Below are 8,397 nucleotides of genomic sequence, written 5' to 3'. Positions count from 1 at the left end.
ATAAATAAATAAATTTCAGAGTGTATATATATATATATATATTTTTTCTTTTTAGGCAGATTAGCCCTGAGCCAATCCCCCTCTTTTTGCTGAGGAAGACTGGCCCTAAGCTAACATTCATGCCCATCTTCCTCTACTTTATATGTGGGATGCCTGCCACAGCATGGCTTGCCAAGTGGTGCCTTGTCTGGACCCGGGATCCGAACAGGTAAACCCTGGGCCGCTGAAGTGGAGGGTGCAAACTTAACCACTGTGCCACTGGGTATATTTTAAGAGACATTGCTGTTATGTAGCCATTAGAGAGTGGCATAATTCTGAGGGGAATCACAGCAATTTGTGGTCAGAATACAGAGCAGTATACAGAATACAGTATAGTAATAAAAAATATATCAATAAGTTCAAAGTTTTGAATAAATTGCTTGCATGTAACTTTATTCTTATACTTTCTACACATCACCAGGTTCAAGGCATTTTACAGCTAGTGGGTGATAATATTTGCAATAAGTCAGTTTTTTCTTTATATGATAAATACACAAGCAGAGAGTTATATGTTCAATTTAACTATAAAGACATGTGATGTTACTATCTGCCTGATCTTAAATCCTCCTTTTGGAAGATAAATATTTTTTTATTTAATAGAAACATTAGTTCATCTACTTTGTTAGCCCCATCAGCATCTGTATTATCACTTTTCCTTTTGGAAATCGAATGGCTTGAGCCCTTCTCTAAAGGAACCACTTAGCATTGTGCAGACTCACCATGTGGTGCACCTGAAAGCCCAAAACCCATCATCATACAGACTTGTATTGGGCATGTCCAAAAATTTAGACAGACAGCTATCTTGTAGGTAGCAACAGGAAATAAAAGAGCTGCAAGACAGTCATAGTAAAAGGATGCTGGAAACGTTCTAGATCTTGATCTGGGTGATGGTTACACAGGTATATACATATGTAAAAATTCATCAAGATATATATTTAAGATTTGTGCATTTTACTATATGTCTGTTATTCCACAATAAAAAACAATTTGTGAATATAAATGAGAACCAATTTATATAAGCCTCTAAACTTTGCCCAATTATTGAATATAGCAACAGAAATTTTCAGAGGAGTACTAAGTATTAGAAATTTCCCTAAACGGTATGAAACTATTTTATGGTAGTTATTTTAGTTTCCTGCAATAAATTTAAAACATTCTAAAATTTTCAACTTAAGTTAAAACTGTACCATCAACCGCACAACAGTACAATGGATGGATAATCATGGGTATGATCACATTTTGGAACACTGTGCAGCAATGACAAGTAAGGAAGCACAGCGGCACTCATAAACATGGATAAACCTCACAAGTGCAAGGTTGGGTGAAAGAAACAAGTCACAAAGAAGCTATCAAAGGTAGTCAAAAGGAGCTATATCGTTATGCATGCTTACACAGGTGGCAAACCTAAAGAGATGCCAGAGCATGATGAAAAAAGCCAGTCGTTACCCCTCAAGGGAGGGAGGAGGATGCTGATATAGGAAAGAACCACCGATGGCGCTAAGGTACTGGCATCGTTCTGCTATGTTTACTTTAGGATTGCTCTTTAAGTATAAAAGAGCCATACTAACAAGTAAAAATACAATAATCAGCTATTTCATGGTCCAGAAAGCCCAGGGGTTTACAACTTTGGGAAACTGAAAGTAGTTGCAGGTAGCCGGCATTATGTGTAGAGTTGCCAGATTTAGCAAATAAAAATAAGAAATTACAGCAAATAAAAACACTGGATGCTCAGTTACATGTGAACTCTGATAAACAATGAATAATCTTTTAGATAAGCATACCCCATGTAATATCTGGTCCCATGCAATATCTGGGACATACACGTACTGAAAAATAATGCGCTGTTTATCTGAAATTCACACATTACTGAGCATCCTGTATTTTATCTGGCAACCGTAAATATGTGGCAAGCTGCACAGGCAGAAGCAGTTCTCGGTGGCCCGGTGAGGGGAGTACCCAAAGGAGGGCCAAGGAAAGGGAAGAGAAAGAAGAAGAAAAGTCTTAAATTAGCCTGACCCTAAGCTATTTGAACAATAGAGTAAGTGAATTAGCTGAGTTCATCCATTATTGCAATAGTTCAGGAGTAATGAATTCACACAATGTATCAAATAATTTCTATCAACAAAAAGCAGTATCAGCAAATGTTTAAAAGAGCCATCAGTGTTTCTCCTAAAAATTGTGTCTCTCTCACTACATCAGCCTCTCTTCTGATCACTTGGGATGAAAATATTGTGAAAGATAGCCTTGAGGATGCTCATTCTGTGACTAAGTTTTCTTAATCTGTAGACAGTGATTAGGAGTCAGGTTGCAATGTAGGTTGTTTCATTTTGTTTTTATTCTACAAATATTATCTGACCACCTATCATGTTCCAGGAACCCGTCTTAGACCCAAAGGACGATAGTGAGTGACACAAACATAGTCCCTTCCTGTGGAGCTCAGAGTCTAGGCCCTAGTGGACTATAAAATAGATAGATAGATAGATAGATAGAAGATAGATAGATAGATAGATAGACAGATAATTACATGCCCTTGGGAAAACATTATCTAGCAATAGTGGATATTTGCTCTTTGCTGCCCAGCATCCCTCTTTCTTTTGGGAAACCATCCAGACTCCATTTTATGTTAATTTGTTTGCCTGGAATTGATCCACAAGCCCATTGCCACGATTGATGATGTTTGATTCAAAGATTGGTATACAATCCAATTAGAACTGATGAACCCTTGAGAGCCAGTAAGTAGAGGCTTCTGGAAAAGGGAAGCATTCCCCCTTGCCTTTGGTAATGGATAGGGGAGCTATCCAGATGATCAGGGCCATCAGGTACACACCCCTAGAGGACACCATTCACATACGCAAAAGATGAAGTCATGACCCAGGAAAAGCATCCTGGTGACATTGCAGAGCCGTGATTCAAGATGAACTGAAACTCCCCACAGATTTTTCAGTTACATTAAGCCAACAAATCCACCCACTTCTTAGAGCAGGTTGAGTTTCCGTTTTCCGTCATTTGCAGCATAGAGTCCTAACTGATGCAATAAAAGTCTAAGAGGAAAGAAAAGGTTTCTTGCCTGTTCCCAACCTCCAGTTTCATGCCCCGGAGGTAATCACTGTGATGCTGCGTTCAGACATTTGGGTGCACACGTATGTATAACGCATGCCTTTCATGCAAATCGAATTGTATTGTATACATGGTTCCACCACTTGCTCATTCTAAACTTATGTTGTATTGTGGAGATCTTCATTTGTTGATACAGACTATTCGGCAATTGGATGTATCATCATCAATTTGATCTGTCTTCCACTGGTGAAAATTTATTTTCTCTTCAATTTTTTACTATGATAAACAATACCTTTATACATATATCTGTGTGCATTCATGCAATTATATCCAAAGGGAAAAAACCCTAGAAATGGAATTGGTCTTTCAAAGGGAATGTAAAAAATGTTGCCTTCCAGAATGATTATACCAATACAGTCTTCTCAAAAACACATGAGAATGTTTCTTCTCCACCATTAGTAACACTGTGTTTTGCCAAATATAAGAAATTTTGCCAATATGATAGTGAAAAGCAGTATTGTTTTCTCAATTTGCATTTGTTTGATGAGTGTATACACACACATAGACACACATGGAGAGAGATTCATATATATTTAGGCTATATATTTTATAAATTCATTAGCTATTTTTCTATAAATTCCCCATTCATATCCTCCACAGATTTTTCTCTTGGGTCATTTATCTTGTCCTTATTGATTTGTCTTTACATATCAGGAAAATAGACCCTTTTCTCATACATGTTCCTTTTTTTTTTAAGTATGCTTTTCCTTTTTTTTTGGTGAGCAAGAGTGGCCCTAAGCTAACACCTGTTACCAATTTTCCTGTATTTTTTTTCTCCCCAAAGCCCCAGTACGTAATTGTATATCCTAGTTCCAAGTCATTCTAGTTCTTCTATGTGGGATGCTACCGCAGCATGGCCTGGTGAGCAGTGTGTAGGTCCACACCCAGGATCCGAACCAGCAAACCCCAGGCTGCCAAAGATGAGCACATGAACTTAACATCTCGGCCACAGGGCCCATACCCATACATGTTCTGAATATATTTTTCCAAGTTTGTTGTTCACCCTTCAGCATTGCTTTGTTTCTTTATCATTTTTTTAAGTATAACATTTCAAGTGTACAGAAAGCAGGAGAGAATTATATAATAGCACCTATATGTCCACCATCCAGTTTTAAAATGTTACCGTGATTTTGCAATATTTGCTTCACCTTTGTTTTTTAAAGAATAAAATGTTACAGGTACAGCTGAAGCTTCTCTTCCACTCTCACTGATGCCGTTCTTCTCCACGTCTCCCCACAGGTGACCACCACCTCGAAGGTGACGTGCATCATTTGTGGAGACCCTTTGTACACCTGAAAACCCCCTCACATGCACCAAAGGTTTAAATATTTTCCTGTGTCTTTTAGAAGAAAAAAAGACAGCAATAATGAATTGTCTGTGGACAGTTGTTCTCAAGTAAGCCTTCCCGGGATCTGCAAGCATCTTTCCAAGAGAGACCAGGTTCACATCGTTGCAACAGTGAGGCTCGCAAAGTTCCCGTGAGAAGCTGTTCACAAACTGTGCCACCTTCTGACTGATGTTGCTAATAAAGAACAGAGAAGAATCTGCCCGTCAAACTTGCCTCAAAGGAGGTCGTCGAGTTGCGATTGGATATATTATATATTATACAATAATTTATTTTGACCCTAGGAGAGGTTCATTTGAAAAAGGCCATAATACCTCTTTCTGCCCACTTTGGAGCAGATTTTAGCTGGGGTCAAAGCTCTAACGTCTGCCTCTATGAAAGGTTGCAGGCAGGGGGCCTGGGGCGTTCCTATCTGCTCGGGCACATGAAAAATGAAGACATTTCCTGAGGAGGCTGATGGAACCAATGTGCTCATGTCTGAACGTTTTTGCAGAAAGAATTAAAGGACAGTAAAAAAAACTTCTGAATACTCTCTAGTCTTTGGATATTCTGAAACTTCTACCTCATTGCTTATTTTTAAAAGAACCCAAATTGGGCTTGGCCTAAACAAGGGAGTCACCTGTGATTTTGACAACACCTTAAACAATACACTCCCATGGTTTTATACTTTTTCACAGATCTGTTTCTTTAAAAAATGTATATATATAATTTTTTAAAATTATAAAGTTTGTATAAATTGCACCAGACTGTGCATATCATTCTGCAATTCAGCATGGTTATTCACTATGACTTCAAAATTTATCCATGTGGATGCATATAGATTGAGATTATTCCTTTTAACTACCGAATAGTAGTCCCTTTTATGAATATATTTTTCTATTTTAAAATTAATAAACATTTAGATTATTCCTTTTTCCTTTAGTAAAAACAATGCTGCATTGACATATCTCCTTGTGCACATGTCCAAGGATTTCCCTAGTGGGTCTGTCTACAAGGGAGGCTGTTGGTTTGTGAGTCCTGCACCCTCCTTACTGGCTATTGTAAAGTGTTCTTCAGCGTGGTTGTCTCCTAGAGTTCATACTTTTCCCTAGTAGTAAGTGAGGATTCCTCTTACCCACATCCTTTCTGTCTCTTGTGTGTATCCTCTGTGTTTGGGAGTTGTATGATTTTGATAGTAGTATAATTTATCAAACTATTGCCTTATGGCTCCTGGCCCGTGTGTGTGTGTGTGTGTGTGTGTGTGTGTGGTGTAGGGTGGTGTGCGTGTGTTTTGTCATGTTTAGAGGTTTTTGGTCACGTTTAGTTTTGGCAGTAAATGGTTACTGCAGCTTAACTTGCAAATATAGTTTTCAGGTTGTTCATTTTGTTTCACAACGATGACATTAAAAGAGAATAGTACTAATAGTCCAGAAATCTGGTAATCCTGCAGCAGGATTCTATCCAGACTGTGCAACACTTTGCCTGCCAGATATTAAGGGAGGCTAACGGTGAGGTTAAATTAAATTCAGAAACCTTCGATTGGGAAACCATGCTAAACACTGTATGTAGTAGCCAGACGTCTTCGTTGAAAGGCTTCTGCTCACTGCCCAGAGCCGGGTTGTCTAATGCAGCATTGATAACTGTATCAGGTCGAGGGCGAAGATTGATCTGGAGGGTTCAGTACTGATGCTCCTTTCTCCCTATCTTCCTTGTCCTACATCTTTTGAATAATGTTCACTTTCTCCTCATTATCAGGTCAAAGTTTCAGGAAAGTCCTAGATGTAACAAAGTTCAGGCTAAAAATTTTTGAAATGTTAAGCTTATGCAAGACATTAAACTTTGTCACGCCATCCCAGCCAAAAATAAACTAAAACTCCAAACCTGTCGCATAACCAGACGTGACATCTGCAGAGCCGGCCTGTAGAAATAAGCAATAAACTACACAGTGAACAAGGAACATAGCAGGTGTGGTCAATCAGGAAGAGCTTTTTGACACAAAATGATGATATTTTTACTTCTGGAACAATCAGAGGTATGTTCTTATTTTATGTGTTCAATCTTTTTTGTAAAACATATTATTTAATAACAGTATAAGATCTAATAATGGTTTATTGCACTATCTGTGGGGGTGAGGGTAGGGCTTACTTTCTTTCACCATCTAAATGTCCCTAAAAGAATCTTTACCTCAACACGTGCATTCCTCCAAATTATGTGTGAAATTTCCTTTGAAGAGAACTCAAATACTTCAGAAAAGTTTGGATCCTACATAAGCAAAGTCATTTTGATTTTCAATTTTCATGATCTTTAGAAGGTGGTAATGTCTTTAAACCCTTTTGGCTAGAGGTGGATTTTTTAATAACGTGAAGAAAACAAGTCTTGACTCAAAGCACGTGGAAAGACATCCGTAGTTTTCAAAGCCTTCTTAGACCATTAGGGTAAAGTCTTCGTAATCCTATTCTCTCCTCAGCAAACTCTAAGGCACTCATGGTTACAATTTGTGTGGCACATCTCATTTCTGTATGACATTTTGGTTACTTAATTATTGGAACTCACCATTCCATAAATCTGCGCTTGCCATTTGCCTTCTGACTCCAATTCCTGCCTCGTGCCTTCCTGCAACACCAGCTCTCAGGTGAGATGGGTCAGCTCAGACCTGAGGAGGGAGTGACGGCTGCTTGAGATGATGGAGATGTTGGATTCAGAGCAGCTGCTTGGGAAGCAGGCAATTGTTCTGAGCAAGAAGGCTCAGTGCTTCAAGGCCGTTACTCTCAGCCCAGGAATAAAATTCTACGGGACACAGTTTAATTGCTTCAAGATTCAATTCATAACCCTTTTTCCTGCATCCTGTCATTATTAGGCCATTATTTTTTTGTCCCTTTTATTACATTCCAACAGATCCAGGCAAATATTTGCAAATATTTTTAGAGATGAAGCTACATGTGACTCTTCACTCAAGTGCTGAGTGACTACTATCATAGGCTACAACCAGTAAGCAGTGAAGCCTAGGCAAAGGTCCGGATACGAAGGGTAATAATTAGTATATTCATCTCTCTTGTTTGTAGTTCCCACAGATACTAAGTGGTTAATTTATTAGCTTAAGAAAGATACTTCACTGTATCATAATTGTCAAGGAGTGAAAATATTGCCTAAAAGCATTGGCCGAGCTGTGCCTCTGCTGTGAAATCTTTTATGTAGGAAACGTTAACGTGTCATCATATGCCGATAGGAACCAAGGCCTTTGAGGAAGGCATAAGAAATTAAAGACCAAAATCATTTAATTTGAGAATAGATGCATTAACAAGATCAAATACAAGTTACTTGTCTTTTGTTTCAGATACTACCCTGAGAAAATTTTCCTCGGCACATATTGACTATATTTTGAAGGAAAAGGAGCATAATATAACCTTTGAGTCCTGAGAAGAGCAATTGCAATCAATGGACTTAATGTCTTAAATGGCTTTTATTATCATCATTGGTGGTATATAGAAAAAGGTTAATAAAGCCTCTTTCACAGCTGGAACTTACAAATTAATCCTGTTCAGCAGCATTCTCTCTCTGTGCTCACTAATCAGCTCATGCAGCTGGTGGCTGACGTTCATCTCTTCCTAATTAGAGGAGCACGTGCTGCAGAGCCATCATTCTGAATGAGAGCAATGGTGTTTACTCTGTTTCCCTCACCCTTCCTGCTTCATTCACCGTTAAGCAACCCGTGACAATGACACAGGTTGTCACACAGAGTATGAGGAGATGGAATCACAACATTTGGAGGTAGATTGCTTGGATTTGAGTCTAGGCCTTCAACTAGCTGTGTGACCTCAGGCACGTTACCTAATCTCTCTGAGCCTCGGATTCTCCATCTGTAAACAGTCGTTCCAGTTGCTTCCTAAGTTCTGATGATTAAATGAGATAATACATGG

General features: G+C 38.7%; 1 long non-coding RNA gene across 1 annotated transcript; it reads left to right on the top strand.

Annotated features, from left to right (window-relative positions):
- The first annotated feature begins 145 nt into the window (after positions 1-145).
- Positions 146-5,030, top strand: LOC124232326 (uncharacterized). Its single transcript, XR_006886820.1, has 2 exons — positions 146-208; positions 4,396-5,030. It is a non-coding gene; the product is annotated as an uncharacterized LOC124232326 (long non-coding RNA).
- The last annotated feature ends 3,367 nt before the right edge of the window (positions 5,031-8,397 follow it).

Source organism: Equus quagga, unplaced genomic scaffold, assembly GCF_021613505.1.
Source record: "Equus quagga isolate Etosha38 unplaced genomic scaffold, UCLA_HA_Equagga_1.0 HiC_scaffold_4625_RagTag, whole genome shotgun sequence".
Classification (NCBI taxonomy): domain Eukaryota; kingdom Metazoa; phylum Chordata; class Mammalia; order Perissodactyla; family Equidae; genus Equus; species Equus quagga.
The sequence above is the reverse complement of the archived record's forward strand: the minus strand, read 5'-3'. Positions and strand labels throughout refer to the sequence as shown.